The sequence below is a fragment of the Varroa destructor genome, unplaced genomic scaffold, assembly GCF_002443255.2.
Source record: "Varroa destructor unplaced genomic scaffold, Vdes_3.0 BEIS01000004.1, whole genome shotgun sequence".
In the NCBI taxonomy this organism is placed as follows: domain Eukaryota; kingdom Metazoa; phylum Arthropoda; class Arachnida; order Mesostigmata; family Varroidae; genus Varroa; species Varroa destructor.
In genome coordinates this window covers 24,576,438-24,588,844 of record NW_019211457.1, presented here as the reverse complement: position 1 = coordinate 24,588,844, position 12,407 = coordinate 24,576,438, and the positions used below count along the sequence as shown (strand labels likewise).

Genomic DNA, 12,407 nt, shown 5'->3' with positions numbered 1-12,407 from the left:
ATTCGATCAACAAGGCCATAATGGTTTAAGTTATTTACTTAACGGCACTTAAGAATCAGATCATTTGATCTTCGCAATTTTTTGCGCAGTGCTTTTACATAACGCAAACGCGTCCAAAATCGAGAAGTTACCAAATGTTATTGTATACGATGGCTCGTTTAACAGTTTTTCGCTGCAGAATATGGAATAAACAATATCTGCCCCACGTCTTAAACCCAAGAGAGAGTGCTGAACTTTAGAATAAGCTTCTAAAAGCTTTTACCTTGAAAACAAACTACAACAACAATAACTTAATTGAAAGCATTTTACATGTTTACATTTGTCATGTAAAGACGACAGGGCTTTATATATATATATATATACATATATATATATATATATATAAAGCTCTGTCGTCTTTCATGAGCTTTTAATACTACTATTCGATCTATAACCAAGTAGGCCCTGTTGGACAAATGTAAACATGTAAAATGCTTTTAATTAAGTTATTGTTGCTGTAGTTTGTTTTCAAGGTAAAAGCTTTTAGAAGCTTATATATAATATATATATATATATATATATATATATATATATATATATATAATGAAAACCTACGTAAAACGAAAAAAACGTTCAATGAACGATTATTTTGATGTAATAATTGTAAGTGTAAGAACATAGGTTTTGAAGAACAAACACAGATACCTGATGCCCGAATCAATCGTATCCTGTTATTTCCAATATGAAAAAGGATAACGCACGTTTTTTTCCTTTATCTCAGTTTGTTGCATAGTATATGTCCTTGAATGCGCTGAGTATTTAAATGAAGGAATATCTATAGATATTAGTAAATATTCACTTACCTTTTAATTTTCCGTATTTTAGATAGTTCCGTTATTATCATAGCTGTATAGAAAATGCTACACGTTGTTTTTGCATTATATGAACGAGTGTTAGGTATTCGCTCTTTAGCTGTAGTATCACCTGTCCTCACTAGTCCATTTGACCCATTTAAAATGGGTAACACTGGACCTATTCGGGGTTTCTCAAATAGACCTCTGAAACGAGATGACAGCCATACAAGCAGCTACGCAATAATAGCAACAGTTCCTTACCCTTAATCTTTTACTCTCCTTATACACGTCACATACATTATGTATAAGACAGCGTTTTCCTTGTTGAGGCCATATTGAAGGAAAACCCGCTAGGAGTGATGACATCAATGCTGAGTGAATTTTTCCTGATTGCAAACAGATTCCTAGGATCACTGAACGCTAACAAGTATCGATTAAAATACATAATTAAAAAATATAACAACCTGTTTCAAATAACCGCAACCCAGGTTGCCAGCCGATAGGCGACACGTCTGTACGCTAAATGTCCTCGTGTCGTTCGTATCTTTTTTCTTTCTAATTAAATTCTAATTATTGATATATAGGCAACAGTTAACGTTAATCTGCCTTTCAGAATGGTCATTTGATTGGTAATTAGGAAGTATGCATTGAAACACGCTGTTCTAACCACATATCCATAGATCTTCCGAAACCATTCGATAGACAAACCGCAAAATAAATGGTGTGTAGATACTAATCCTATTCATAGAAGAACGACTGGTTCTCACTGTTAACAGTCTAACAGTCTGCCCCTTGGGGCCGTTCTGTTGCAACCCCGCAATATTTACTATGTCGCAATTTATACGCAATAGAAATGATGCATCGGATAACGGCTTTTTGTAATTATTGTAATGACTGTAATTGCTCGTAAGTTCGAGCTGTACAAGCAAAGTCAGGACAGAGTTTATGCGAACGCTCCATAATTAAGGCTCCTTGCATTTCAACCGCTAGCCTATACGGGAACTAAATGAAAATTGCTAGCGAATAGTACCTATGCAGCGAGCGGAGGACCTCGAAAAGAGACCAAACACGGTTTTTCAAGGCCAAACGAACATTTAGTTTGTACTTTGTTCTTTCGACCTGGCACATTCGTCGTTAGCGCTCGCTCCACGCCGGCAGTTACACATGAATTTACGAATAGGACAGTTAACTATTAAACCCCGCCTTGAGTTCGCGTTCAGGGTTCGTTCCATATTTCATTAGACCCATCGTTAGTAGCAACCTGACGATTCGTGCATTTTGAACAACAAGTGTAGTCCTCCCAGGACCATATTTTTTTCTGTTTTCTGCCTCAACACTGTGTCCCTATGAGCGTAGCCGACCATACTAAGGAAACGCATCACGCTGCCATATTTCTAGGCCGGTGTTTCAAGCACGAGAGGTGACGCTATTATGCTGAGAAGAATACCATTAGGATGACTGCTGTCATCATGAATTCCTTTCCAATAAATACGTTTCATTGTTTGTTATATAAGGAGAATCCAAGGAGGGAAAATTAACGATGTGTCTTGCAAATACCCAATAAAAGTATAGACCAAAATCTCGGTTAAGGTGTTAGATAAGCTTACATATCTAGCTAGATTACCAATCGTGAAGCGCGGCCATATTTCTCAAAGAGTCTTACCGCACGTACTAGCTACTGGTGATGTTTTGCTGATAATACAGCAGAACGTTGACATAAAATTTCAAAAAAACGCATATATATCTTTATTCCATTATTATTCCAGCTAAAATGACAGTTTCGTCAGAAATCATTAACGCGTTTCTGGGGAAGCTTCCGAAAAAGATCGTATATGATAAAGATTCAAAAATGACCATTTTGTACCCTGTACGGGAATACCTAGTGCTTGATCGAGGATCTTGATGATGGGGTGCGTGTCAAGATGATCGCTAGGGCCATGCAATGTGTGTTCGCATGACAAATCCTAACACGGGAGTACACATCGATTAGAGCTAATTGTTTACTCAAAAAATGTTTAATTACATGATATCAATAATATACTTAGATATAATAATGTCTAATTTTAGAGAATTATCTTACCTTTTTGAATATTTGCAGCAATCCTCATTCAACAACCTGGATTAGCGAAGGGCGCCCATTCGAATGCGGCTTCAAGCTCGATGCAAGCTTCTTGGGCCTGATTTATAAGTTATATCAAATATATATACTCTCAGTCGACTGTTGTTGCTTCTAACTTGGACGTACAAAGAAGGTTATTCATCGGCAGTAACACGTCTGCAATTCAACCTCAAGTGGGCATCCTTTGAACCGCAGTTCACCATAAAATAACATCTGTATACTGTTTAGTTTTCTGGTACAATTGTCACCAGTTTTTTCGATCAATCAGCTAACTTCTTAACAATTTGCATTCGCGGAATGAATAGGATCTTCTATCTTCATGTAGCTGTATTCCATTAGAGAATATCATCCAACTCCGTGTTCCGTAAATACTCTCACTTTTTACGTTTATCCCCGAGCTTGCGTCTCTTTTACGGGTGGTCTATCGAGCCTCAGGGCCCTCACTGTGTCGCCTAGGTGAGCAGAGTAAGGGGGGGGGGGGGGGTAAGAGAGAGAGAGAGGGAGAGAAGGTTGTCACCCCACACAACTATGAATGGGGTGTTCGTTAAAATTACAACTGTTGGGACAGCGTCGAGACGCGGTTGCCCCTTGACCCGGGACGTCTCGAAAGCTTATGCGGTCCGCTCCAGTGAGCTATGAGGGGGATTCGTCAAAGGGTTAAATAGCGTGCAATGGGTTAGGGCAAGAAGCTAAGACAAAGAAAGACGTGATTAAATATACTCGACTGCGTGACTTGTGTCTTCTGCGTAACAGTGCCGTTTTTAGGAGAAAAATTCTGTCATACGTTTTCACCATACTTAGACTGTAGTGCTTGAAGAACAGATATATATCCCCTCTTTCCCCCTCTATTTCTTTACCTCTCTCCCTCTCCCTGTACATATCTAGTCGAAGTAAATAATTTGCTCAAAATATCACAACAACACAGATGGCTAATTTTGCTAAAAGGCGTTCAATCTAGATCAACAACGCTTTGCGACCCAGGCAGTCGAGACAGCCTCCTTGGCCACGTTAACTTAAGAACCCAACTAACATAAAAATGATATCTATTTATCATAGCCTTATATATGAAGCTCATACAGCAAGCACTCGGAAAATCGTCGATGGCATGACATGTCTGGCACGAAATAAAATCTATTTATGAAAATTTTGAAAAAACCCATTTGCAGCAACTTTCGTAACTTTATATCGACACAAATCGTGCAGTTTATCAGGGCAGCTAAAACGATTATAACTCCTTCTAGTTACCTTAACAAACCTTCCGAGCGAACCGAAGTAATGAAAATAATCAATAGCATGTTAATATTTACTGAATACGCTCAGTACCCTAACCAGGTAACCTTACATTAAAACTGAAGTACCATAGCTTATTATGGATGGCGTTACTGCGCTTACTCCAAATAGAGAAAAATCAAAATTAAACTAAAAATATCGAATTTAATCCACGATATCTAGCAGACCTGCATTTTTTTTCAGTACGATGGATACGAAATGATCTCGATCGGCAATAGCGTCGCCGATAAAACTTTTAACATTTATGAAATTGTCAGCTTCATCGTTGTCAGCTTTATCAGTGTCCGAATCATCATTACTACTGAGTCGCTTTCGGCTGCTTTGAGCCACAGGATATGTCAACACTCACCATTTATTCCCTTTGCCATGAATAGACATTCTACTAGGCAATTGTTTACGAACGAATTTATTCGATAACAAACAAACTAAACTATAAGGTATTCCGTCTTGACCGAACGCTTTCCTCGCCCGGAATGGTTCGTGGCTGATGATGGTGTGGGAACAATTTCGAAAAAATTCTGACTACGTATATGAAGTATATATACATTAGGTAGTATTAAATAGATGGCGTAACCCGTTGAAGCGCATTGCTAAAATCAAGATCGCGCAGTCCAGATTTTACTTTTGAACACTTGTTACACACGGCCGATGATAACGTTACCACAGGCATTCCATTTAGTGTTGCAGATCATTAGCATTACAACTATTAGGAAGAAACGCAACCAGCGACGAAGTACCGGATCATGAAGTCACCTACGTACTAAAACGTTTCTTCACTGTTTACACTCGTGACGCTATCGGAAATCGTGGAGCACCTGACAATGGATCTGGAATTACGTGAGGGGTGAGTAAAACTATGATATTTTCAGTAATGTATTCCAGCCTTCGAGAGTATTACCATCTGGCAACAGTAGATAATCTTGATATGACCGATAGCGTGTTACGACCGACAGACCGTCGCGTGCGTATGTATATATAGTGTTCTTGTATAACAAATAAACGTTTCAGTTACGACTAAAAGATAGGGCTAGATATAAATGTCTATAAACTCATAAGAGTATGCAAGCTATTGATTGGTAAGCGATCGGACTTGACCATCACATATATATATATATATATATATATATATATATATATATATATCAAAAAAAAGTTGATACTCTTTAGCCAACGCAGTGAGATTTTAGCCAGCTTACCTCTTTCAATGTGTAAAAATGTCGATCATTGTTCACTATATCATCAACGCACCCATGTTTGCATCGTCGGAGCAAATTTATTATCCTGGTAACTTCTCTGGTAATCAGTCATCAGAAATCGTTACGCTATTAAGATTTAATACGGTTATCAAAAGAGGTAGATAAAATCTCCTGGTGATGTTTCACAAGTACATAAAAAAAGATGAAAAATGAAGGAACATTATTTAATTCATTGGTTGGAAACGTAATGAAACGTTCTGCGTAGACTGTGATCGTCTCGAAAACACAACTTTGGTTACTATATTAATAACTAAAAAAATTGTTCAACTTGAATATTCCTGTGTCGTAATGGATAGGACGCAACGGCACAAGATTAATTATTTTTTTTATATATTACTAGGATTTGTAACTATTTCGCTAAGCTGATTGTGGCAACGGTTTTTCGTATAGACATGAACTAAGCAACTGTGGGGAAAAAAACGTTTGCTGCAAAAAAAGTTTCCCGAAAAAAGTTGATTAAGGATTTTCGACTGACTTTTTTTTTAGTTAGGTACACTGATTTTAAATTATATTATATATATATATATATATATATATTGGAAGGTAGGTATATTATGATAGGTGATACTGCCTCTAATTTAGAGAAGTTAACATCTGGGAAACGGCAAAGCTAGCATTAGCATAAACACTATATATATTTTTTAAATAATGGCGCAAACTTGCCCATTACGAAAGTTTTCTTGCAGGGAACGTTGTTTTCTTTGTCAACCATAACAAGCTCTAAGAAATATAACAATTTCTTTGGATCCACATTTTGAAGTCATACTACATTTAGGTACTGTGTACCTAACTAAAAAAAAAAAAGTCAGTCGAACGTTCTTAATCAAGCGCCGATGCCTTTTTTCAGCTAACTTTTTTTTGCAGCAAACGTTTTTTTTTTCCCGATAGTTACTTAGTTCATCTCTATACGAAGAACCGTTGCCACAGTCAGGTTAGCGAAATAGTTACAAATCCTAGTAATATATACTATATTCAAACCCATCTCGATTCAATTAACTTCATCGATGATTTTATAAGCCAGTGACATAACTCACACAGATCGATCTAACCCGTTTTCACCTTTAGTAATTTTCAAATTGTTTCATACACAATTGCAGTATGTCATTTGTTTTTTGCTTTTCGATCAATTCTCTTACTCGTATAGATTTCTATCTAACTATGCGGTTTTGAGTCCTGGGTTATCCGAGGACCTTCGCTCACCCCGCGCGTATATATGTATAAACATAAATATTTCGTCTATTTTTCACACGTTTTGTTGCCCTTTGTTTTGTCGCCGTTTCCATTACTCGCTGGATAATAAGCATGTATCTAATTATTAGCAAGCTAACCTTAGAGCTCATGTCGTTTTTCCTTTCCTTCTAAACCTGACATAGTTATCCCATTACCACCCGTAGCAACGGTGACAGGACGCGCAACATCAGTTAGTGGAAGTTACAACGTCTGGATGTACTTTATTGTTCTATCGGTTGTATCGAACGCAACAGACCGAGCTGGTCATTCAGCCAACGAATGAACTTGGCTACCGCGCCATCTTTTGCCACCCAGTGGTTTCTATGCGAAGTTACTGCATCTCTAACTTATTTCAGCGACAACAAAGGTACGGACACAGAAGTTGCCGCCTGCTTGGTTCCAGTCCTGTTCTCAGTACTGTTAGGCCAAGTACTGCTACTACATGTTTACATTGTGTTATGTATATAGTATCTCACGCACTAACGGGAAAGTGTTTCGCTTGACTTGTTCGCCACTGCAGCTGATATGTGAAAGTATCTACATCTGTTCAGACGCTAGTGGATTGTTGACGCCCGCCCGTCTGGCTGGCTGACGGTGTGGACAGCCACCCAGTGTACTCCCTTGAACTGCACTATCATGAAATTTTTCCATCCTTTGTTCTACCTGCTGAGATTTTCTACGCGTGACGCCTTCGATAGCGGTCTCTACAGTCATAGCAATCCCAGATGTCTGTCGAGTAGCCTGTCAGGTAGTCTCTCCGACGTCAACTGTGGGTATGGCTGCGGTCAGATCCGGGAGGTCGATGGTTGCGGAGGACGTAGAAGTTGAAACAGGGATGGCCATGCTATAACAGGCAGTAACGGCTGCGTGGTGAAGGCTAACTCCGATCGAGCGCCCCGTCTTCTATGAAGGAGGGGCAATAGCCATTTACCTATACGTCGAGGGACCGTCGTGTGGATGAATGAGCCAAGTTGGCAACGCTCAGTCCTAAAAAAAAAAATGGATAGATGGAGAGCAGATTACCGATACAATCAAATGATTCATTAAAACGCTGACGTAGACAGGGTAACGGCAGGCGGCGACAGGTTCTCCTATCTGGCGGGCAGTACCTCGCTTGGCTAGTTTACCGTTTTAGATGGTGTTTTCCTCTATTGCAATTCCAGCTTTCGGCAGCTGTCCAAAGAACAACGTTATAACGGGTGGCTAAGTAAGTGGAACAAGAAAGAAGATATCCGCTATCAATCTGGTTGTTACCGTAACACGTAAAACGTATTTCTTATAGCGAGTATTTCAACGCGTTTCAAGTGTCACCATATAACCGTCGACAGATCAACAGGAACAGTTTGAAATCTGTAACGAGCATATGATGCCATTTTGCATGTGTTGGGGTCATGGAAAAGGCTCGAACTCCTCAAAGACGAAATGAAGGGTGCAAAGGTTAATAGTAAGTTTGGAGTCGTTCGTTGGATGGAAAAATGACGAACTCGGTAACCAAGTGCTTAGCATTGGCGTATAAGAGTACATTTTTCCCTGTTGGCTATAGGTAACTAATAAATTCAAAACTTTTATTATAATTTTCGTTGCTATATACATCAATGCCACACTGTATCTACTGCCTAATATAGGCATTAACCAAGGCTGTAGCATACGAAGGGTACGGTGCTTAAATTGGGACGAACTCCGGCAGGCTGTTTGTTGTATTCCGAATAGCAAATGAAAGCCAATTTTGGCATCCAACAAAACGAATCTGATATCGCGGCGAACATTTTCGAAATTGGGAAAAAGATCAGCCAATAAACAACCTCTACACGGTGAAAAGCCTTCACCGAATTATAATCACCAATTTATCAACCTGCGTCTTTGGTAGTTTTCTGGCGGCTTTTGAAAAACTCGCGGAAGATTTCCATAAATAAAACCAAAATATCCTCAGCAAAGTTTGAATTTAAAGGGACGTAATATAGTAAAACATGGCTCAAAAAGTTGTTTTTTATATTTTGATTTGTTATACAGAGATTAACGGCCGTCTAGCAGCCGAACGCACCTGTTACCAATTGGGTCGTCCAGATGAGTTCCTGTTGAACCTCTTTAACCTTTTGAATCTCCGATTAACCCTTTGAAAACTTTTTGCTCGATTCTGCATTTTTGGCCCTCTTGGCCTGTTATAACTTCGAAAATTTCCAATTTTTGCGTTTAGGGCGCCAGCTTAACGAGTTTCCATTAACCATAATTATTCGATACGCGATAAACGCTAAAAGCTATTTTCGAATTAAGGAAGCAATACATTCAACATGATTATTTAGTGCTTTAAACTCCGAATTGAAGCTGTAACCGTAGTGAATAGTGGTTATGTCGAATAAATATAATCGACAGGAAGGATAACATTTATAATGTAAAAAAAATCTTGTTGAAATATCTGTCCTTATTTAGTTTTTTCGAAGCGTAAAAGAAGTCGTATGTCAGGTACCGTATCCTGTACCTTATCAGATCAGCAATTGTACTGCTTCTCTATACAACAAATTTTTGCTATATATTTTTCCTTCACATGAGATTCTATATGGACTTGGATGTGCTTTTGTGCCTAAACGGTGTTCGTGCTTTTCCGATGAAACATAAATCGTTAGTTTATTTTAGAAACTTAACTTGCTCTTATACGGAACGATTTGAACTTATCTGGATACCGACTTCGATGAGTGAATCCATCACGTTCCGCCCAATCGTATGATTCTATTGTCCATTGGCTCAATCTACAAATTCTGTAAATATTTTTGCAGAAGTGCTGACCACAAGAACTTGTACTTCCTTTATATTGCAAATCATCGTCACCATGCCTGGCTGTCACAATGACATGAGTTCCTTTGCAAATAAAACTCATGCATTAGTTTATTTCGATATTCCTAAAATTTCAAGGATGCCTTTTTCTTTAAGTTTCTGGAACAGAGTAAATTTGTACGAAAAGAGGGCGATCACGTAGACGTGCGCGGCACTTTAACTGGAGGGGAATTATTTGAAAATCCGTCTGTGCAGTACCTTCCATTAGTCGGATTTAGATGGTGGCTTTAGTGGCAATTTTCAACGGCAAGTCTTTGAAAATGAAAAAGCACCGCGATCGAAGATAGGCTAGGACAAGAACACTGAATAGCCGCAGTGATCATAGCTGAGCCCCTAGCAACGTAACTTCTGCTCCATGCTGGCCATATATAGCGTATTGTCGACGTCTATAAAATCAAACAAGCTGCTATTTATATTCGTACAAACACCCCTGAGAGGCCTCTCGGCTAGTTATATATTTATTTTGTTATTTAACGTACGTTATTAACACGATCTCTCCATGAATTAATGTTTTGCTGATTGATAACGAAATGATCCAACGCCCGCCAAACTACAATATCTTATCTATCCCGTATTAATCTATTTAGCACTTACCATGCGAGCTCACCATCATTGAATGAACCAGATCACGGACATATCTCAAGAGTACGCTTTACATTGGACAACGTTCTGCCAACACTCTTCCGTTACCTCTTAGTTATTTTTTGTCCAGGTCATTATACAGTAAAGCAATCTGTATCTTCCAACATTTTCTGGCTTTCAGCAGTGACCGTCTCATCAGTATGATTCGCACTCGCGTACTGCAGTTAAACTGGCCGTTACCAGCGCCCGCTGGCGTTTAGTGTTCGTATTAGCTTATAGGAATATCGCTGATAGAAGAAAAATACAGAATTACTGTTTACCAAACAATTGCCCACCTGTTGCTCCTTGTCCATTCCCGGAAGGTATGATTTGTGGTGGAGTTTTTATCGTTCAGGTTCATTGCAACGACAGGAATGGCGATATGATTCCTGCCTTCGACGTGTACATAGGCACCTTTCGACCCACCTGGATAGAGCCCGAGCCGAAAAAAAGTCTCCGCGGAATTTCAGCTGACCAGATGGCCTCACGCCGCGCTTACTGTGATATAGCTAATTACGTACAAGCGGATATTAGTTTGTCTTTCTTTCTTCTTTTTTTTTTTTTCTGTTAGCCTCAATCATGCTAATAGAGCTGGGCTTCGCTGCCCAAAAAATACGGCACATTAAGGACTTCATGTAGGAAGCCTAGAAAAAAAAGGCTTATTTTGCTTACTGTCGTAAACACCACTGTACAGCGTTGTGGTTCACTAAAAAATACAGAGTGCCACATCATTCAGAGTATCTGACTTGCACCAAAAACCATTTCTCAGTTTCAACAGTAAAAAATGTTTCTCAGTTTTTAGATGCTTACCTGATTATCTACAGCACAGGCATTTCTGAAAAGGAGATTAATGTGATCAGAATTTAAAACCACTGCAGCCGACTATGTTGATAGAACGGTCCTGGAGCACCGAAAAAAAAATTGTCGTTACGCTATGTTGGCCTTAAGCATAATTACGCACTGTTGATGATCAGCGATGCCCACGAATAGAACGACCGGGATTTGGTGGGGGCTAATGGAACCTTTCCACACTGTAAGGAGCGCACGGGAAGGGTGATTCATCGAAAGCGTCGGGCAGAAAATAGAATTCAAGCACTCTTACCTACCTCTGTTTTTGGTGAAGCCATATTTATTTGGAAGGATGCACCTTAGAACTCCGGTATTGCGCAAGCTATGTTGAACTATACGAAAGTAAGGCTGCAAAAAGGCGGTGTGAGTTTTTTGGTTTCACGATACTACTTCGACTATAGTTTACTGCAGTAACTAGCAGATCATTGTATAGTACAGCATCTGAAATAATGTGTTACGGCTTTAATACCGGTAGAAAGATAAAAAAAAAAAAAAACGTATGGTATGATAGGGATGCAGAGTTATGTCGCTTCTATCGTTAGTTAGAGCCGAACGTATAAGGACCTCGCTAATGAGGCATCAATCTATTCGGTCTTATCAATACCCAATCGTATATCTATGTTCAGGTATGTATATCAGTAATAAGTATGGAAAACTTGCTCAATGAGACTGACTTTGTCAACTTCCTGCGTCTTGAGACAACGTACGTGAGGCTAAAACAGTTAGTATAGCTTGTGCTACATTGAAAAATCATCACAAGTAGTTAGCCACTGTATTAAAGATTTGGATTTATAGAGGTTAGGCTTATCAGATCTAAGAGACGCGTTGCGTCCCGAATGTCGTCTATCATATTGTCTAATAGATATCGTCCATTTCTCTAAGGGTGGATTTCATACGAAGATAGTGAAGGGTATCGGTGGAAAGTATACCTTTTCAAGATAATATTTCTAGAAGTGGAAGTAAGAGATGAGATATGCGACTGCACTATTCTAAAAGGTAAGAGCAATATATATGTCTAGAGAAGATATTTGACATAAAATTAATTTCATTTACTCGTCCACTGTCGAGCCCTTGGTAATCCAATGCATTTATTAGGCACTAAGGTATTCTTCAAGGCAGACTAAGACACGCTGAGCTTCCTTTAATTAAGGTCGTCCATTAGCTTGTAAACAAACGATACAGATAAAGACCCTAAACGTATCTATGTATCTTAATGTTCACAATCGAGTCAGGTGCTGAATTGGTAAGGATCCGCTAATTTTAGAACATTCGGCTCCATTTTAAGATAACAGCCTGTTCTCATTATTATATATGTCAGTTCGGATATACGTAGCTACGAGACTGAGCGCGCATCTCACGTCATAGGGAAGTCCAAACCAT

At 39.0% G+C, this 12,407-nt stretch overlaps 1 long non-coding RNA gene across 2 annotated transcripts; it reads right to left on the bottom strand.

Moving 5' to 3' along the window:
• Positions 1 to 2,766: 2,766 nt before the first annotated feature.
• LOC147755994 (uncharacterized) lies at positions 2,767 to 11,818 on the bottom strand. Of its 2 annotated transcripts, XR_015327288.1 has the most exons (4): positions 10,989 to 11,818; positions 10,152 to 10,687; positions 4,592 to 7,715; positions 2,767 to 3,404 (listed from the first exon to the last, which is right to left on the bottom strand). It is a non-coding gene; the product is annotated as an uncharacterized LOC147755994 (long non-coding RNA). The 2 variants fall into 2 exon arrangements; XR_015327289.1 differs by lacking the exon at positions 2,767 to 3,404 and having other exon boundaries at positions 4,626 to 7,715; positions 10,475 to 10,687.
• Positions 11,819 to 12,407: the final 589 nt, after the last annotated feature.